This window comes from Adiantum capillus-veneris, chromosome 3 (genome assembly GCF_014529385.1).
Source record: "Adiantum capillus-veneris isolate H3 chromosome 3, ASM1452938v2, whole genome shotgun sequence".
Lineage (NCBI taxonomy): Eukaryota > Viridiplantae > Streptophyta > Polypodiopsida > Polypodiales > Pteridaceae > Adiantum > Adiantum capillus-veneris.
In genome coordinates, this window is record NC_140933.1 from 107,225,593 (window position 1) to 107,247,916 (window position 22,324).

A 22,324-nucleotide genomic window follows, 5' to 3' on the forward strand; every position below is an offset into this window, starting at 1 on the left:
ACAACCACTCACACGAGCTCAGGTGATTTCAATGATCATCAATACCTATACATACTTTAGTACTCCAACCTAGCATCAGACATGTAGTAAATGTTTTGTATTTATGCATTGTCTAGTTCATTGGTCACGTGCACACATATTCGCCAATCTAGGCAGTGTATAAATTCTCATCCTGGTGTAGATTCCTCTATTTAGGCAACACGAGTTATCCATGCAGACTTGTGAAGTTAGGCACCACGAATGAATATTTTTCAATTTAGGCAACACATCGGCACATAACAGATTCACTAATTTAAATGATATTAGTGTTGTAAATTTTCCGGTTTAGGAAACACTTGCAAATTCTTAGATTTAGGCATGAATTCTAATTGGTGTCAATTTGCCATGTCTAATTGGTGTCAATTCGCTGATTTAGGTAACATCAATTACAAAGTCATGCTATAGTGGTTAACCAACATTGTCCTTAGTATGATTTTGTTACCCAAGTATATAGTGAAAGTGATCTTGGATTTGGAATTAGAATTGGTTTATGATTATTGATTTTTGACACTATGTATGAGAATTAAGTATTGGCCAATGAGTGTGACCATTGATATCCTGATACATCAAGATATGACATATACTGCTTATTATCATGGTATGAGAGTCTAGAATATGCAATATGTGGATGACAGCACGGATAATCAAACTTCATTGTTTAAGCTAAGAATCTTTATTTTGCTCCATGATATTTCTAACACATAATATTTCCCATTGTTTTTTACAAGTATGATTTACAAATTCTTATCTTAGCAATTAAGAAAAGTTTCTTTCCTAATGGAGAGGTATGTAATGGAAATTGATAAATATATATTATTGCAACTATCAAGTAACAAATGCTTGCTCAATGGATAGATTGCAAAAGGATATCACATTTAAGTGCATTCTATTATTCAAGTGTTGTTTATGAGCCATGGTTACAAATTATTTCCCGATAGAAAATTTGTACTCACTTTTAGCATTGAAAAAATCTATAAATCAATATTGAAAAAGGAAAATTCTCACTTGTGCATGGGGGAGATTGCACCTAGTGCCTGCGTCACTCTTCTCTTCTTGCACCTCTCCTCTCTGGTTGTGTTGATGTAGCACTCTACTTTAGGAGATGCATCTGCATGTGCTTTCTCTCTCTCTCTCTCTCTCTCTCTCTCTCTCTCTCTCTCTCTCTCTCTCTCTCTCTCTCTCTCTCTCTCTCACTCACCACAGAAATGCTAGGGTTTCCTCCCCTTGTTTCTCCCTCTGTCGCCATAGCAACGCCACGCAAGGTGTCGGGTGGCACCTAGATAGGCGGTTAGCCCCAGCCCCGTCCTCCCCATGCTAGCCCTTCCACCACGTGATGTGCAAAGCCTCGATCTCTAGCCACTCTGCCTCCAATATCCATCCCACTTGCTAGTTTGGGTGTGTGATGTAGCTCAGTCTCTGCACCATTATCCGCTTCATCACCACCTCATCTTCTTGGCTTGCAGTAGTAATAGGCACTATGTTGTGAACCTCCCGCCTCGAGCATTGTGCGACTTGCAAAGCCTCTTTGCCTCTATGAATCCTTGAGCATTGTGAAACGTGATGACCTACAAAGACTCTCTGCCTTTGAAGCATGTATAGAGGCGTTGCCTCATCTGCCAGCAAGCAATCAACACTCTTTGGAAGCTAGGCACAGTCCATAATCCCCTTGACAGATGTTGTTGTTCACGTCTGACACCACCAACAAAGGTCTTAGCACAAGCCTCTCAAGTCTACAAACGACCAGCACAGTGCTGCCCGTCCTTGGGTGCTTTTTTCGATCCATGACTACTCGAGCCTCTTCTTGAGGCAAACCTACTTTTGTAGGGGTTGTGGAAACACCCGCAAATCTTGACAACCACACCCTCCTCTAGCATGAGGTTAAGAGACTCTGCAAGGAGAATCAAGACCTGAAACAAAAGCTCGCAGCAATCGAGGTCCGTCTTGTCATAGTGGAGAAATGCAAAGATGAAAAAATAGAAAATACAGAAACCATGCTCACTAAAACCAAAGCGGAGGTGGAAATCACTCTCACAAAGAAGGTCAAGGCTCAAGTGCAAGAAGTTGTTTCTTGCAAGATCAACAATTATGTAACATTCACGTTACATGAACGACGCGAGGAAGACATTTCCCTCAATATTTGCATTGGTGGTCTCCCAATTGATTGGAAAGGGGAGGGAGACATCAAATTCAAGAAGGCCCTCCCTCAAATTCAAACGGCACTTCCCATGGTATAGTGGGATGAAGAGGCAATCACCACTATTACACACAAGCACTGAACCAACCATTCCATCCTCACTCTCAAGACTAGAGAGAATTGAATCAAACTCCTACAACAATCAAGGCTTCTTAGAGACACTAAGCTTTGGCTTGTAGAAGATCTTACACACACTCAACTCAAACAAAAGAAGATAGAACTTCAAAAGATGCGTGAAGCAGGAGCAGCAGGAAAATGGGCGGTCTATCGAGAAGGTAAATCCACCATCCAGAAGTTTTGAACTCCCTAATTGGCTTCCCTTTCACGTGCTCCCTCTTAGATTTTTCTTTTTGTCTTTTTGTTTGTTTTGGACCCTCAGTCCTTAACTGAGATGTATATATGCCACACTTAGCAGATGCGTTGTAAGGCTTTGTTTCTGGTCCCATAGGTCATATTTGACCTCCATGGACGATAATGCAATCTATCTCTCTCTCACTCTCTCTCTCTCTCTCTCTCTCTCTCTCTCTCTCTCTCTTTGTTTGTATATGTTCATGTATATTTTTTATTATGTGTTTGTGCAACTTGCAAGGTATGCATCTATTGTTCTGTCTCGTGACTGCTGCACAAACCTGAGAGGAGAAGGCAAAGATGGAGACAAGATTATTAACGATTGGATTGAGCGTACATGGACAATTAATTTAATATAGCTCATTTGTCTATTGTCAAGATCAAGGCCATTATTGTGAAGCTCAAACTGGAAAAGACAGCCAAGTATTGGTGGAAGGACCATTGTGATGAGAATACCTTCAATATTGTGAGGTCCCTAATCCGAAAGATTGGGGCAACTTGATAGTTAGCCTTCTTTTATTTTCAAGTTCCATTGATGACACCCTACTCCAATTCCACAAAGCAACAATACAAGAAAAAACGAGAAGAAGACCTATGACGTTCACGAATGTGGTTGTAAGGGTCATACCCAACAAGTCAGGTCGATAAATCAAATGATTCTTATGGAAGCCGATTACCTAATGGCTTCAAGAAAATTATATTCATCACCTACATAATGCAAGGACACTCTAAAAGAGAAGAAAGTTCTAAAGGGAAAATAAGCAAAAGAAAGAAAAAAATGTATGAATGTGCACTCAACCATCTCTTCTTTATATGGAAAAAAAATTCTTTTGACTTTCCACTTTCATGGTCTTTTTATTTTTGAAACTCACCCTTCACTTATGCACTTACAATGTTTTGAAAGGTTTTTTATTTTTCCAAGATTGGTAAGACCTAATTCCTATATCGTAAAGATAAAATCTCATTGATATACCTAGGATCTATAAACAATGCCTTTTCCTCCATGTTTAAGAGGCATGGCCACCACTCAGAAATCTTAAATGTGATAGGAGACTTATGCTTAACTAATTAACTAGTAGTCTTGTGAAAAGTAAACTAATTAGGTCTACCCATTTGTAGACATAGATCCACAAATTGTGTAATGGAAATGGACTATGACCTTTGAGAACAATAGAAAGAGGAGAATTAAACAGAGCATTTTTGTGAGACTACTTTGAGAACATAGAGGGTGAAATTAATTGGACGGTAGCAACATAATCATAGTACTTAATTAATTTGGCATGAATAATACTTTTGCAAGAGAGAGAGTTTAGAGAACTTGATAACAATTGAGGACCGGATTTATGTGGAGCTGGCCCCTCCTCCAAAAGGCATTTGTATTATAGATTCTCTCATCAAGAGAGACTTGGTACAATACAATCTTTGTGTTCCTTGTGACGTAGGTGATGTAATAGGGATGGAAAGCTTCATGCATCACGATCATAACGTAAAATTTGAAAAAAGCATTAACTATCACAAGCCTTAGTCCCAAGGCCTCAAACACCTTCAAAGGTGGAGAGAGCTAGCGGGGAATGAGGGTAGGGAAAACGAAGAAGAAACATTCATAGGAGAAAGAAATAGTTCCTCACTTATTATCACTCTTCTTGCTAGCATACATAATAGCATAGTATCCATGAAAAATGGTAAGATTAAGCATTGAAGCATGGCTCTTGGTTGGATTTTCATTCCATAGCCAAGAGTGTTGGTGTAGGCTCTCAACTTCTCAACAAGCTTGAAGAAGGAGATGGAGCTCTTACAGTTTGCACTTCACACAATTACTGTGTGTGTGAGTGTTTGTGGGATAGTATACCCCCAAATCAACCCCCTTTATTTCTTTGGTTGAACCCCCCTTGTAGCTCATGCTTGAAGATCATTGGAACCCTCCAGGCCTAGCCAATCACATGCAAGAGGCATATCAAGCAACAAGGTTAGCTTTTGGACAAGTGTCATTCTTTCCTCTTTGAGGGAGAGAGGCTTGATAATTGCTTAGATATATTTAATTAATCTAAATTCTCAATGGACACCTTTTAACACTAGAATGGTAACAGGACACTTTTATGTCCTTGGACACTTTTGTGTCCTGTTAAGTGACCATTTTGCTTGAATTATTTGAAGAGAATAAAAATGAATTTCTAGGTGCTATATATCCACAAAGTTGCCTTATGAGCTGAAAAAAAACTTAGCATTTTTTTTGGAGTATATATTTCACCGTTAACCTTACTCTTACACAACATTTTTGAACCTAAACTGTGTGAAAAAACGGGTCCTGTTTTTGTTTTTTTTTTTCTATTTTTGGCAACTATACCACTCTAAACTTCATGTTTGTGAGGTTTAGATGGCTAGAGGTTAGGCCTTCATATTTCTCAACATGTTTTGATGCTTGTAGGGAGAGCTAAGTGTTAAAATTGAAAGTTATGACCAATTTACAAGAAGTGCATAATCCTGTTTTTTGGCCAAAATTAGCACTTTTATGATTTTTTTGGTGGCGTTCTTGATATCCAAATTCAATTTTGATTGTGTAAGTGTAATGTATAACATAAAGCTAATCTTCCTTGAGTTTTGGGGGACCTAATATGCTATATAGCATAGTATATGATGATGGTTGAGTTTTTTGATTGCTGAAGAATACGATACATTTTAGAGTAGCAAGTATAACTTTCTCAATATTGCTAGTTTCTTAGGCCAATTGTGTGTATTTTGTAGGTAGTAACCATATCTAATCATAGACTACAACTTGGCTAGATATTGAGTAGTTTCTATGGGTTTCTAGAGGTCATAGTGCTAAACCCAGTTTTTTCATGTTTGTTGTATTTAGCACTTTATCATTGCCCCGAAGGTTCCAATTGTAAGAGATCCATTATCCTTTTGATATGCTCCATGGCTCCTTTTGAATCCAAAGGCACAAAGGGAATTAAGAAAACAGTATATAGTATTTGTATTGAGCGTGACTATAGAAACTATGATGATAGGTCCACAGAATGGCAAAAATGCAACTTTTTTGTACCTATTCTTTTTGCCCAAAAACATTTTAGTGAGGTAAAATCAACCATATGTTTTGGTCACCAACCCATTGAAGTTAACGGGGCATTTTATCTCATGTCCTACAAAAATCCCCACTCTTATTTATATGCAATCACTGTAAGAAATTGCTGTTTTGGGCAAAATGCACTGGTCCATCAACTTTGGAGGCTTATAGTGACCAAGGGATGAGAAACTCAACCATCATTATATACTATGCTATATAACATATTAGGTCCCCCAAAACTCAAGGAAGATTAGCTTTATGTTATACATTACACTTACACAATCAAAATTGAATTTGGATATCAAGAAAGCCACAAAAAAAATCATAAGAGTGCTAATTTTGGCCAAGAAAGCAGGATTATGCAATTCTTGTAAATTGGTCATAACTTTCAATTTTAACACTTAGCTCTCCCTTCAAGCATCAAAACATGTTGAGAACTATGAACGCCTAACCTCTAGCCATCTAAACCTCACAAACATGAAGTTTAGAGTGGTATAGTTGCCAAAAATTGAAAAAAAGCCAAAAACAGGACCCGTTTTCTCACACAGTTTAGGTTCAAAAATGTTGTGCAAGAGTAAGGTTAATGGTAAGATCGATACTCAAACAAAAAATCAGCTCATAAGGCAACTTTGTGGATATATAGCACCTAGAAATTCATTTTCATAATCTTCAAATAATTCAAGAAAAATGGTCACTTAACAGGACACAAAAGTGTCCAAGGACATAAAAGTGTCCTGTTACCATTCTAGTGTTAATGAAGCTAACCCTAAGGTCTTTAAGCTCCATTAGCTAGCCTTGCTCTTTGACATATCATCTCTCATTTTAACCCCTTTACCATTGGCCCCGTGTTGAGATATACTTGTAGGCACATGTCTATATTCTAACCCTCGTTCCCGTCTATTATCCCACATTAAATGATATGTTTAATATCAGAAAATTATTTGGGTTGGTTAGATATTAGATTTTATAACATTACCTCTCCTTTGTAGGGATTAAGTAGGTTCACATGAAAAGCATTGTGTATGAGAAAATGGTTGGGCAACTTGAGTTGATAAGAGGTCTCGTTGATTGGCTTCAAAATTTGAAAAGGACCATAGTATCTTTTTGCTAGTTTAGCATAATACTTTTGATGGACGGTAGGATTTTTGTCCGTTGTTTGTCTCAAGTGAGCCTTGGGAAACTTAAGTAAGACCCAATCATTTTCTTTGAATGTTAAGGCCCTTCTGTGCTTGTCAGTAGCATCCTTTTGCCTTAGTTGAGAGATGGATATAGCCTCTTTAATCTTTTGAAAAGATTCTTGTAGGTCATGATGGAGAGGGGGAAAGGGGAACACATCCAGCACATCACACAATGCCTCACTATAGGCCAGGTTATACATAACGCCGCAATCCACTGGAGTTCACCTTCAAAACTTGACACTACCTGCAAGCAAATCACCACTTGCACACGACCATACGTACACACGCTTTGCAATGCACCAAGCAGACCCAATCATTCCGATCTGCCCAAGTCACAACCTTCCACATGCACAAAACCTCTCTCTATCTCTCTTTGCACGACAAACCTCGGGGGGGGGGGGGGGACACACACCCGGAAACACACACACACAAGTAGAGAAGACAAGGGGAAGGGGGAATTGATGCCAAGAGATAGAAATGATGGCTTCCTTTATATACAAAACCCTATACAATCAATTCTCTAAACCGGCACAACCCTTGCCCAAAAAAAACCTAATGGAAAAAGCTCCAAGACCAAAAGAAGCTCAAATGGCCAAAAGCCCCAAGAGCGCAAAGCAACATTGGCAAAAAGACCCTATAGCCAAAAGAACAATGGCCAAAAGCTCTTTAAAATTCACGTTCATCCTCTTTTATAGGGGGGGCTAAGTATAAATAAATAAAAAAATGTGGTTTCCTTAACTTGTGCACTTCAAATTGAGTCCCATTTAGAATTTTCCTTGCATTTCATACACTTGGTTCACTTCTTTTTGGAAACACTTGCATGGGGGAAAACTCCCTTGTCTTTTGTCAGACCGACTCAGCCACCCACTTACTCCTCTTTACATTGCCCCCCTCTGACCACTTTGGATTTACCTATGATTAAATGGCCTTCATTTGAACTTTCTCTCCTCCTCTCTTTCTCATCCAGTTGTCGCGGGACTGCCCTCGTTCTCCATCTCTCACAACCTCTTTCCACCGTGGGATTTCCCCTCACCCTTGTCCTTTGACCGACCTTGGGCAATATTTCTAATTGCGGGGATGGTGCATAATTCCTAAAGAAGAAGATATTCATAGCAATTTTAGTTTCCGCACTCAATGTAAAATTTGAGGCAGGTGCACCTGCTACCTTTTATGCCACTCAAATTAGGGTTGCCTTGAAGTATAGGAAATTGAAGTGCAATCACAAAGAGCTTCCAATAGAAGTCCTAGACCTAAGGAGACAACACAAGCATCAAATTATAAAAAAATGCTTGAGGTAAAAGCCATGGTAATTCAAAAATTAAACAAATCTTGAGCAACCTTTCAATTCAGATTGCACAAGCTTTAGGTCCCAAGGCAGAAACAAACAAAGCTGAGGAATGAGAGCCACGACCCAGGCGAGTATTACAGTATTGGAATTGTGAGGAATCTGGGCATGGGATGTATAATTGTCATTGGCCCATTGGGGAACCGGGTAGACCTAACTTGAATTATTTAGTGAATAATACAAGTGAAGGAACTTGTAAACAACCAATGCTTCTGCGAAGACCAAATGGAGCAAGACCACCTCCATGAAAAGTGGAAATAATTTCACCTTTTCCAGATGTGCATGTGGTAGAGGTGACAAATTCACATGGAAGTAAATGGAGTTAAATGTGCTCATGGAAAAGGTAAGGAGAAAGAAGGAGTCACATCACAAAGTGACAATGACCATGGACGAGGAAAGAAGGTGAACGAGACCAAGGAATCCAAGAGGACTTGATGTTGTATCAACCTCCAAGACTTCCCTATTGGACATGGTATGGCTCAATACAACCTATTGGAAGACATGAGATGTAAGGATCTTGCTATCTCATGGCCTCAATTTCTTGGATTGTGTCAGCTAGGAGGGAATTAATGAAGGAGACTAGCAGTTAGAGAAAGGTAAAAGAGAATATGTCTGTTGTGAAAATTTTATAAGCTGAAATGAATAACTACATTGCACATGTGTTGGATTGTTACAGAAAAGAAAAGTTGGTAAGAAATGTATAGTGGATGGGGGTGCACAAATTTGTATCATGAGAGAAGGACGCATGCAAAGACTAGGCATGCATATCCATGAGACACCTGAAATCAAATTAAAAATGGCAAACAATAACAAAGCTAGGTGCTTAGGCATTTGTAAAGTAGCATTATTTGTTATTTGAGAGACAGATAATGTGCAAATAATAGGCATATTATTTGTTGGTCCAAATTATACGCTCGTTTTATACGATTCCACATCAGCAAAACCGGGGTCCCATATAACTTAGTTTTTTTATCAAAAAATATTTTGATCAAAAGAAAAGTTTGATTTAAAAAAATTCTATATAAGGACGCATCGTGCCCCCGTGGACACATTTTACATTGTAAAAGGTAACCCATGTGTGGAGCAAAGCAACAAATTTTTTGATCTTTGACTTTTTAAATCTATTGAAATTCAGTAAAATAGTTTTAAAATAAATTTGATGAGAAATAATTGAAATTGTTGACCAACATTTTGACATAGATTTTATTTTTATGGTCAAATGGTATGAGCCTTCTATGTTGTGTAGAACTCAAACTCTCACTCTTTACAAGATGTTTTTTTTATAGGAGTCAATTTCTATGTTCTCAATTAATTCACACTTGGAAGTTAACTAGTGATATAATCTCGTTGTTGTTGTTGTGTGCACATTGTACTCTCACAAGAGCTAATGAGTTTGCAAAATATAATATAATAGAGGTTAGTTTTATTTAGTTTAGTGTTTGATTTTGATGTGTAGAGATTTTCTCAGTTCAAAGTGAACATAGGTAAAAAAAAAATTGTCCATGTAGATCCATCACACTATGCTCTCACTGGAATTAAAATTTAGAAATACTATGTTCAAAAATATTAATGTTTAGTTATCTTTATTTGGATTGCAAGATCTATTGTATTGTGTGATCGTACATGTGTTCGAATTGTAGATAGATAAGTGCTCAAAGATCTATTGTGGAGTGTGAGAACTTCATGTTTGCTCTTCATATATATGTGATAATATTCAAGGTCTGCAATTGATTATCATTTAGCAATGACAATCATTTCCAAGACTTGATTAATTTTATACATTATTGTAATGTGTGAAGTTGTAAGCTTTCACTTTAGATAAATTGATATAGTGCAATGTGAAATGATGTGATTTATATGCATTTTTTTATATAGATGATTAAGATCAATTATTGTAATGTGTGAAAGACAAAAGCTTGCAATTTAGATAAGTTGATGCAATAGGATGTGAATACTATGATTCAAATGTTATGTTTTAAATGACTATATCAGTTTTTCATTTGAAGCATGTGTTTATGCAAGCAAATGAGAAATATCCTTTTCAATTGACTCCTCTTGATGGGCAAGCTTCAACGTGAGTAGTGAGCCCTAGAACAACTAAATCTGGCAAGTATCATTTAATGGACATGTGATGTATGAAGTGTTAGATAAGCAGTGGTTTCTCGATTTTCACTTGAAATGGATGCAAGATTTTGTGGCGTGTGGTATACCATTCAATGCTGTATGTTGTTCCATATTTCAAGATGCTTTGATGACCACAACCAAAAAAGAGTTTGTGCTTCTTGATTACAACAAGATACACACATAGTATTTATATAAAATGAAAGACGGTATTGAAGCTATCCTCAAGCACACGGTGGTAGAGTTTGTTCTTGTATATGGTTGCACCATAGTGTTAGATGGGTGTACTAACTATTAGAAGAAGCCACTAATCAATGTGATTATTAACAACCCTAGAGGGTCCGTGTTTGTAGAAGCTATTGACACCTTGTTGAAAGAGAAGAGAAGATACTATCTAGAAAGGGTATATGAGCATGAAAAAGAAAGTGCAAGTGGGCCAGAGCAAGTGACTCCAATCATCATAGATATTGCATCCAACTACAAGTCTACAAAAAGGGATATCCAAGATAAATACCCAGAGATTACTTGGGTGTCATGTGCAACGTATACTCTTGATTTGTTTTTAAAATAAATTGGTAAAATGTCTTACATAAAACAAACTCTACTAGATGCAAAACATGTGGTGAAATTTATCAGTGAGCCTCACTTTTTGTATGCTCTTTTTTAACAAAGCCACCAAGTAAAACTTTACAAATATTTTGTGTGACAAGGTTTGCTACCACATACTATGTTCTTGCTACCTTTCAAGAAGTGAAGCCTGCATTGATTGAATTTGTAGATAATAGACAATAGGATGCGTGGATCATCAAATATCCTAGCTATCAGGATGCGGCTCAGGATGAGCACATCTTGTCAACTTGCCAGTTTTTTGGCATAATGTAGAGAGGATTGTCACTTTGGCAAAACCATTTGTAGATATTTTTCAAATTGTTGACAAAACTCTTTTATCTTTGGAAAATTTTATTGATACATGTTAGAGGCCTTTCAAAAGTTAAGAAAGCATGTTGTCTTGGTGCAAAGGACAAAGTTGTCATAATCACAGTTTGCCAATAAGTGGTGGGTGCAATTTGATACACCGTTTCATGGTGCAACATTTGTATTGGATCCTACATTCCAAATGCATCAAAAATCTTCCAACAAAGAAGTCATGACCAAATTCAAAACAATATGCTCCCAACTCTTAGGACAAGAGGATGGGAAAGTAGCTTTTCATCAACAAGTTGATTATGCTAACAAAACTGGTATGTTTAAGGATCCATGGCATATTGTCAAAACAAGTGTTCCTCTATGGTAGAAGGAGCATGTTGGGGAGAAGGTGGACTTTAACACATTGTAGTAATTGCAACATCAAGTGGAAGGTGCAAGAGAAGATGGTCGGCATTTGACTTTATGCATACCAAAAATTGAAACCGATTTCATCCTAAACAGACTATTGATTTGGTGTAGGTTTTTTGCAACATGAAATCTATTTTTATTATTTCTTAAAGAGACTCAAAAATTGGGCATCTTACATCCTCCCACACTTGAAAACTTCAAAGTCTTCTCAATTGGACATGAGGTCTGAATAATTATTTATGATCTCGGTCCAATTACAAAGAGGTTTGTTTTTACTTTGAAGAATGGTTTCAGGATGTATTTCAAAAGTACCATAGATTGAAGTAGAAAAGATAGAATCATCAAGAATGTGTTTGGCTTTGGTGCATACTTATTAAGCAAGCTCACATGGAAAACATCATGTACCTTGATATGAGGTGCTAGTAATAATTGGTAATCTTGGTCAATGATTCTTTCTATGATGACAAAAGGTCCACAATATCTTGGACTAAGTTTCTTGGACTTAAAGAATGACATTTAGGCTTTACTCAAAAATACCTTATTCCCTTCTTCAAAGAGCTAGAGATATTTCTTAGGTTCAACATAATTCTTTTGTCTATCTTGAGTGGTATTTATATTGTAGAGTATGAGATCAGTCTGTGATTGTATCTCATCCAAAAATTCTTTGGATGCTTGAACACTTATGAGTGGTTCTAGGCACTTTAATAGATTAAGGAACTCTGTTTATATAACACTTGAAAAGGAGACATCCCAATGGTGTGTTGGAATGAAGAGTTATATGAAAATTTGTCCAAGTATAAATATTTCTTCTATTAACTTTTCTCATGCATACAATAATCTCATAATATGTCTTCAATAGTCCGATTGGTTCTCTTCATTTGACCATCAATTTAAGGATGATAAGTAGTACTAAGGACCAATTGGGGTCCCTATGATAGAGAATAAGACTTTCCAAAAATCTAAAGTGAACTTTGCATCACGTGTCAAAATTATGTGGACAAGGTAAACCATGGTACATAAAGAAAACTTTCATAGAACCTTGAGCTATACCCTTAGCTATAAATGTTGTTTTTATGGGTAATAAATGATTATTTTTTGTAAGCATATTAAAAACCACAAAAATAGAATCATATCCTAGAGATATAGAAGGTCATGCGATAAAATCTGTAGATATACACTCCCATGTCATTTACAATGCATCAATTGGATGAAGCTTACTAGGATATATAATGTTTAGCTTTAATGCATATATGATTTTTAGCACTTTGTAATATAGCTTAACACATTTCTATTTCATCTTGGCCAAAATAAACTCTTCCTCACAATAACATAAGTTTTTAATGTAACCCAACTGACCTAGAATGGGTATGTATCAAGCTTCTGGCAGTATATGAAGTTTGATTCCTTCATCATTTCGGATACAAAGATGATTTTTGAAATAAATATCAATGTATTCAACATGAAAGCCTTTGATTTATCTTTTCTCTATCTCTGTTTAATTATTTATGCTTGATAGATATTAAATCCTTTCGAAAAATGGATCTTGAGGTATACCCTTGCAAATAAGGTCAATTAAGGAGGTAGTAGAGGTTGTAACTTTTGATAATGTACTCTTCCTTCTTGGAGCATCGGCCACTAGATTTTCCTTTTTCCGTTTAAATTTAATCCCAAAACATTGTTTGCATAATCATTTATAATCTTCATTGGAGCATATTAAATTCAAGTTGAGTGTAAATCCACTTGAGGCTCTTATCATCTCTGTGTAACCCAAATCACCTTCTAAGAAGATAATATCGCCATACTTTGAGGGCATGTACAACAACTAATAATTTCAAATAATGTATTAGGAATATTTAACTCGTGAGTGTATAACTTACAAGATTCACAAGCTATCAATCTTTCCTCTTGAGATAGAATGCCACCAATTGCTTGTCCACTTGCATTAGTGAGGATAGTGAACATCTTCAAGAAATGTAGAAGTGATAAAATAGGAGCATTCAACAAAACTTTTTGAATCTCTCAAAGCTAGCTTGGGTGCTAGTAGGTAGTCACCATTGAACGTCTGCAACATAGATGTCTGGCACTAGCATAATGTCAATACTCAGGTAAGTGACTCGGATGGGTACGGAGACCCGCTGAGGTTGTCAATTTCAAGAATTGAAGCAAGTTATCAACACAACTAGCAAACTATCACTCTCTAATCTAGAAAATCAACCTATGTCTGATCTCTCCTTGCACTAGGTCATCACGCCATTTTGTCGACCAAGGCAACAAAACTATCGGAGAAGATATAATAGGCCTAAATTACTAATTGGCAAAGTTAACAGGTCATCTGACAAGGTACCAAAATCCCAATCCATCATGGTACAATTCATAAAAACTACAACAAAATAGAGCAGATAGATTGCCCAAGGCCTAGGAACACTCTCTTATGGTCAAAACATCAAAAAGCAACCATTTTGGCACTCAAAACTATCAATTTAGCTCACAGATAGGTAGTTGTAAACCATAGTAAGATTGAAAATGATTATACTTAAATGAAAGAGCAAGGAACACAATGCAATTCTCAAAACAAAATTCTCATTACCACATGAAGAAAGAATCAGCTACACGGTGCTCCTGAGTAGCCGCCCATAGTCATATGTACAAAAAGCACTTCCAACTTTAGATAGTCATATGTAAGAAAGCATTACCACATGAAGAAAGAATCAGCTACACTGTGCTGCTGAGTAGCCGCCCATAGTCATATGTACAAAAAGCACTTCCAACTTTAGATAATGTTACAATGTGTGCTTTGAGAATAAGGATCTTGAGCTTTATACTTAGGGTTTTTTGTATGTAAGTCCACTAGGTTACAAGGCTTTTGGGATTATGATACAATAATACATGTCTAAATATACATAATGCCACTCAAAATTCATAATGTCTCTTTGGTAAGACTTTTTTGGACAAAAGATATAGATTACATTCAAAATTGTGAGTTCGAAGAAGGTGTGTTTGGCTAAGAGAGTGCTCGTCAGCTGCATCTACCAGACATTGGGCCCAAGTATTCCAAGTAAACACTTTAATCTTCTTAAGGGTATTGGTCAACAATGTAACTATCTCACAATCACCTTCAATAAAAATACAATACCATTCCGTCAATCCAAGAAAGTCATGTACTTATTTGTCATATATGGGTATAGACCAAGGTACAACTTATATCTTACTTGGGTCAATAGGAATGCCATCCATGGAAAAAATGAATCTAAATTATTTCACTTTGTGAAAAAGGTTCATTTGCTATGCTTAGCATAAAATTGGTTTTATTGTAGAATTTCAAGTACTTGCCATACATGATGTTCATGCTCCTTATCATTCTTTGAATAGAACAAAATATCATCAAAGAAGACAAGAACAAAATAATCAAGATGTTATCTAAACACACTAGGTTCAAACTTGGTTGAAAGTTTCGCGAGCACAGCATAAGTCCAAAAGAAATAGTTATAAATTCATGATGTCCAAATCAAGTGTTGGACGGATACGCCGCAACGGACGTCAGCACAGCGAGAATTCACCTAACAAGTAATGTCAGCTAAGGACGAAGCTCGATCCACAGGCGCGTGGAAGCAAGCATAAGGTGTCAACTTACACTCGACCAACTCCTAACTAGTTCCTACAGAGGCCCCTACCAATTTTCTAAGTCACAGTCTTCGAGAGAACAAAAGAGGATGCTTCCTACAACGCTTGCTAGAGCCGAACAACTATGAAACACTTTCGAAACACCTCAGAACTTGAAGGAGACCCTACGATTACCTATAGGCCACTCTCCCTAAGGTCTATGAACCAAAGTCACGACCCAAAACACCCAGTGCAGAAACACGTAGGATGTCTAGCCGAAATATGCAGGTCTTCGTATCCGAAATCTTAAGTGCCTAATGTGTGGTTCTACTCAATGTGAACGTGTGGATATGCTGCAATGCAAAATCGGACAACGTATGCTCACCCAAACAACCGATAAGGCTCATAGAAGAAGCTCCTGAAGCCGGACCGTATGCGCGCAATGCTGATATCGGCTCGTAGCTCTAGTTGGGGGCAACACACTGCACTTCTCTACACTCGATTCCGACCATCGTAGCACACGTAGCGTCAAGACAAAGCTCACACTCTCTCTCACATACATAGTACGCTCACTCACAAACTTAAACTTGTTTAAAATGAGAAAAGATCCTTCATTAAGGTCAAAAAGTGATATATATACCTTACAACTTCTCAAACCCTAAAGTTCCAAAATCATCCATCTACTCCTTCTAACTATCAAAACTGGGATACAATCTGGAAACTTCTGTAAGTCCCAATATTTACAAGGTGAAAAACCGGGTTTTCCTTAATGAATGACTAATTACAAAAAATAATAATCCTCCGAGTAGTTAGATGCCGTGGGGTGTGTCCAGCTTCTAACATCCCCCCCCTCCTTGTTCATGTCGTCCCCGACATGGCCTTGATCTTTTTGCTTCACCTTATGGTCTTCCGCATCTTTAGCAGTGATTCGTACCGTGCATGTAGATTCAGCATTGTTGGCCAAAATATGTCTGTATGCATGGTAAAGAACCCCATGTAGAAATCTTCTTCAAACTCCTAGAGGTGATAAGATGGGAGAAAAATGATTCTTTGATATAATGCATGTATCACCTCCTTGGAAGGTTGACCTGAAATATCATACGCACATCTGTATGTGTCCTGGAAGAAGAATATGCTGTCAGTCACCTGTCCTGGCTTGAAGGTTTCAAACACTGCTAGGATGGTTCTGCAAATCTTTCTCATCATGATGCATGTAAGGTCAGGTGAGCCAGTGAACGACTTTATGGCGCCCGTTAGGGTTTTCACCATGTATTGTACACTTATTCTCTCACCTGCCTTCACGCCTGGCAGCTTTGGGTAGTTCAGCCAAGTGGGTTGGCTTCTCTGTAAGATTTCGAGTGCTTTCCACATCCTAACCCTTGGTAGAGGGTAGAAGCTGAGATTGTCCCTGATGTGTTTAGGTGGCTCTACCAAGTGTATTAGGTACTGCGGGTACTTGGTAAGCCAAGCTTTCCTCCACTTGGGCTGAGAATCTACTATCAGCCTTACTCCTTCTGGCCTCGAGGTGTCTGCATTGTAGAGAGGGACTATTGGTTCTTCTCTGATCCGCTGGTTTATTGTTGCCGCTTCATATTTAAGCAATGGATATGGGAGAGAGGGTTGTAGCCATTCATGCCTGAGATTGCTGGCGTCGATTTTCTGAATTGTCATTGATTTCAAAACCCTCTGTTCCCATTCCAAGGCCTCTTTGGTGCTCTCTCTGAGCTCTGTCTCTATTTCTTTTCGCAATTTTTCCTCTTCTTCTTGTGTTAGATCCTGGGGCTCTTGAGAGGAGCCTGCTATGCTTTCCTCTGGCATGGGTGTGTCCACAGGATCCGACACATTGTCGAGGTCAATCCCCTCATTGGCAGCAGGCCCTGAGCTCTCTGGTTCTGCTTGTTGTCGTCTTTTCAACTCCTCTATTTGCGTGAGGAGTTTCTGCTTCTCCGCTTCTGCTTCGCCGCCCATAGTCACGAGGAGGTCATTGAGTTCAGCATTTACTTTTTCTGCCTCCTTGAGCTTTATCTTGATGCTCGTCAATTCTTCTTGTAGGGCCTTTTGGATGTCCTCCAATCTGGTTTGCATTGCAATAGAACCTTCAGCCATGATCACCCTCTGCTTCTTCTCGAGAGTCAACTGCTTTTGGAGTTCTTGCATTTGCTCTTCATACATTTGACTCTCCGAAATAATTTGAGTTGAGCTTGTAGCTCTAACTCGCGCAGGTGATTCTCTCAGCCTCTGGATGGTTTGATCTTTGAATTTTAATTGGTCCTTGATCTTAAGGACTTCATCCAGGCTTGCTTCTTGTTCTATTTCCTCCTTCTCCTTAGCATTCCTCAAGGCCTCTACTTCTTTTTTTTCTTCTGCTAGCTGGAGTGTCAGATTATCCCTTTCTTTTTCTGCATCTCACAATGACTTGCTGAGTTGCAGGCACTCTTCTTCAGCTGCTTGCAATTTCTTTGTCACTGCCTCATTTGCTTCTTCTTTTGTTTGGCAGTTTTGTAGAGCAGTGGCTAGGCTGGCCTCCAGGTCAGCTTCTCTTTCTTTGTGTCCTTGGCTTTTTGCCTGCAGTAGATCTCTTTCCATTTTGGTCTTTACTTCAGTGGCTCTTAGAGTTATCAACTCTTCGTCTGATGCCACAGATTGTGCCCTTATTCCAGCTAGCATTGTCATCACCACATCCCAATCATTCGAGGGCGGGTGCAGGTCTACCGTGTCGGTAGCAATCTCCTTAAGTTCAACTAGCCGGATTCCTGGCAGCTGTTCTTCACTTCGTGTCCTTGCCAAGTCGAATGCGACTGTGGCGACTTCTTCCTTTGAATAGCCTGCAGCTAGCAAGTCCAAAAATGCATAATATGCTTCCTAGAGCTTTTTTTTGTTCAGATGCAGGCTTGGCTTCTTCTTTGTGTTCAAGTTCTGTCATGTGCTCTTGCTCTTCATCCTGGTGTTCTTCTTGCTTGTCTCTGGCCTTCTGATCTTCTGGAGGAAGGCTGCTAGGAGGTGGTGATGGCAGTGGGCTAGGTTTAGGGCTACCTGGTAAAGCTGTAGGTTTGCCCTTGAAATCCCTATCTGCTTTCTTCTTTCTTTCTCTTTCCTTGTTTTCTTGTTCATCTAGCAACGTTTGCCGTATTTTCTCCACTTCTTCCGCGGTGAAAGGGACGTGTGGAATGTTTTCCGCCGCAGCATCAAGAATATCGAAATTCTTGATATAGTCTTCGAAGCGGTCCCTCTGCACTCTTCTTGAGGATCGAGACATCGACTCAAGGGATGGATTCCATAATTTGTTTAGATCGCCCTTGAGGGCTCTTTCTGCTCGGAAACTCTCCATTAGCCTCTCGAGTCTATCCGCTTTTTGTGATCGAGTCTCTTTGGCTAGCACTTGAGCAGATTCTTTTTTGCCTTTCTTCTGCTCAGGTTGCTCCTCTTCCACTGGCTCCAGTCGTCTCTTTAACCTTGTAGCCACCCTTGGTGCTCATTGTGGCTCGTCTTCTTTGTCTTCCTTTATCCTTAGCCAGTCATTCTGAGATGGGGGGTCAGGCCACCTTCCCTTGGCATGTAGTGCTGCATAAACTACCTTGGTTATCATCTCTCCTTGCACTATGTAGGTTGTCTTTTTGTTTCCCATCTTTACCAGGCTGTCTTGTATGTATGCCGCATAATTGATTATCTTTGGGGTGCCCTTCGTCATTGCCCAAGTAAAGGTTGTGGCAATTGCACCTGGCAGCATCCTGTACTTCTGCGGCCTCTTCATGCACATGTGGAAAGTATTGGTTGTACAATTGGCTTATGATCGCCACCTTTGGGTTGGCGATGTCTTCAAAAGTGTAATTAGCCTTTTTCTATTTGTACACCTTTACTTCATCCCTTCTCTTTGTCACATTGTCTCCCTGATTGGAGAGATCTAGTGCATGGGCGACAACCCTTTCCGTAATAATGATCTCTATGTTGGGTCTGCCGTGCAAATCCGTCACCTTGGCCACTCCATCTTCTCTAATGCTGGTCACAAACTCCCATACTCTTTTGAAGTCCACCCCTGCTGGGATTGCTTCAAAATAGTTATGGAGGTCAATTTTCTCCAAGTAGCCGGCCATTTTGCTCCGGACAAATTCATTGAGCTCCCTTGGCAGCATTGGCAGCTCTATTATATTTCCGTCATTGTCCTTGAATACTCCTTGGTAGATTTTTAGGTCGTTTGACTCTAGTAGATCTTCCTGTATACAGGTGCTTGTAGGCTTTAATGTTCCCTGTGGAATGACAAATGGTTCCACCTCGTCCAGATAGTCTTTGATTGTCATTCTCTTCTTCTTTTCCGGTGACTTCGAGGCTGCCATAGGTCCTGTTGTACTCAGTAATCCAAAGTTTAGCGTTTTTTTTTTCATATCAGCTGCTAAACTGAGTTTTACTTATCCAAATGACTTGAAAATTGAAATCATAGCTCAAAAGGAACTTGTGAAGCTGTGCATGTGCTCACGGTGCAAATTTGACCCAAAAAAATCCATCTAGACATCCTACGTGTAGGATGTCTTTTTCTTCAGAACTGGTTCATACTTGACTTGTAAGTAGTGTAAGGCTCATGGAACATGGTTATAAGCTTGGATTTGAATTTGGATGTCAAAAAGTGGATTTTTGGGCTGATTTAGGCTTTAAGTCACAATTTTGGTAGATTGTCCATCATGGGAAGCAATTGATGTCCAAATGGGTTGAAACTTGGTATATGGGCTCAATGCATCATGGTATTAGCTCCTATGATGTCATTTCTTGCACAGAAGTCTAAATCTAAGCTTAAGACATCCTACGCGTAGGATGTCTTTTTCTTCAGAACTGCATGAAACTTGATCAGTGGGTTGTCCTTGACCTCTGAAACATAGCCATGTTCTTGGATTTGTATTTGGATAATATTTGATGCTTGTAAGGCTCTATGAGGTGTTTTTGGGCTCAAAAAATGTATCTTGAAGGTGTTGGGGGTCAAAAGTGATTAGAAGGGCTTCAAGCTTGACATATGGGCTCTTGTTGATGAGGTTATTACTTCTGAAATGACAAAACTTCTCCTTCATGCCCAAAAGGTCCATTAGACATCCTACGCGTAGGATGTCTTTTTCTTCATTTTTGCTCCCAGACCACACAGAAAGTTAGCTGATGTGTATGTGAATGTGTTTTGCAAATTTCATGAGATTTGGAAAAGATTTGGTAGGTTAATGGCCCTTTAGTGCCTTTATGCCCTATCTTTGCGTTTTTCCATGCATATGAGGTCCAATCTCTTCCAAAGGTGATGAAATTTGGTGTAGGGCTTGTGAATGTCATTCAGAACATGTGCATGGCAAGAATTGTTGGGTTTTGTGCCAAGAATTTCCCTTGAGACATCCTACACATAGGATGTCTCCTAGTGATTTTTGTCTTGTTAGTGCTCCCAGTGCTTGCCCTTTGCTCCCCTAAGTCCCTTTTAAGCCTAATTTCAACAAAAAAGTCAATTGGGTAAGTAAAAACTCCCTGTGTGGACTTCAGAGCCTCTGAGCCGTTTTCTGACTTTTGGAGTGCTTTTTGGCGATGAAATTCCTCGATGTTGGTCTTCATAGCTTCCAAATCCTTTGGGGATCCTTGCCGTATGATTTTTGTCGACTTTGGCTTCACCGGAGCTTCATTTGGCAATTTGTCGCTCTAGAAGCACCTGTGGAGGCGTTCACATACCTTTGATAATTTGTGGTGGTCCACCACCATAGGACTTGGTTGTTGATTGTCTAGGAAAGCCACTTGTGAAGTTTGGTGGCAAACGGACTTGCGGTTTGGCCACAAGTGCATTTTGACGCTTTGTCTGTCTAATGTCGTTTCTGAGGTTTAGTGCCGCTTCGGGTCACTTTTTGGTCATGCGGGTCATATGGACTTGTTGAGCATGTCGATATGCTCCTACCCGTAAATTTTGGTAGCATTTGATCGCCGTTTCGCCGATTTCCCATTTGGTGGCCTCTTGCGGGTTTCTGGGAATGAGGGTTTTTCCCGATGTTTTCCCACTGCCATTGGCTATCCAGGAAGGGTCTCCTAGACTAGGGTAAGCTGCTGATGAAGTCTTGTTGCTTTCGGGTTAGCCGTTAGTCCGCCATTTCTACTTGTAGGTCTCTACCGCTCGCTTTGTGTGTGACCTCTACGCTAGTTTTCGCGACAAAATGACAAACATGCGCGAAAAGCTCAAGGTGGTGAGCCTACCTCTCATGTCTGGAGCTGGTCAGGTAGACGTGCGCGTCGTAGAAGCTGCTGGAAGCTCGATCCGCTCTAGGTGGCAGAAGCTCTCTCCACAAGGTCCATAGTGAGAATGAGCTAAAAATGGGGTGAAAAATTCTTATAATGGAGGTCCCCAAACCATTTTTCATGAAATTTGACATGTGCTCCTATCTTTCTGCAAGATGCGGTTTAGGCTCAAAAAATTCTTGATTTGGACTCCATTTGCTCTATTTACCAAAAATTTGTCATTTCGGCCAAAACCTGGCCAAAACACACTTTCCGCTTCAGTCTCATAATTGCACCCCCACTGTACCGTAGGTTGTTCTTTAGTAACTGGTCATCCCCATATTTTATGTTTTTCATTCTGACTGTTTTTCACCTGCTTTTTGTATTTTTGAAGTTTTTCTGCCAAAAATTAGCAAAATTAAACGGAAAATAGAAAATCAAACCCAGAAAATCCCCATAATTCATAATAGATCACAAACATCACCGCAACACATTATATACACTCTCATGCAATTTTCGTGGCCAGATTTCTCCGTTTTATCAATATTTTGCCTGAAAAATGGCTATTTCTACATATATACACACACCTAGGGGCTTAATTTGGCGTTTGGCCCCATATTCCTGTAGCTTCATGCTGTATAAGGGCATATATACTTGGGTTACTCCAAAAAATTTCGCAATCAAACGTCAACCCTGAAAATAGTCGAAAATTGTGCCCTTATTTGCTATTTTTGTTATTGGTTCCGCATTGAGAATGCCTCCCCCCCTCCTAGTCAGAGTCCTCCCGGACGACAAGGTTTCGCCTCAGAGTATGTGCCGTGCATAGGTTGAAAAAGTCGTGCTAATGCATGGCCGATTAATGTGGCCCTATTTTATGCATA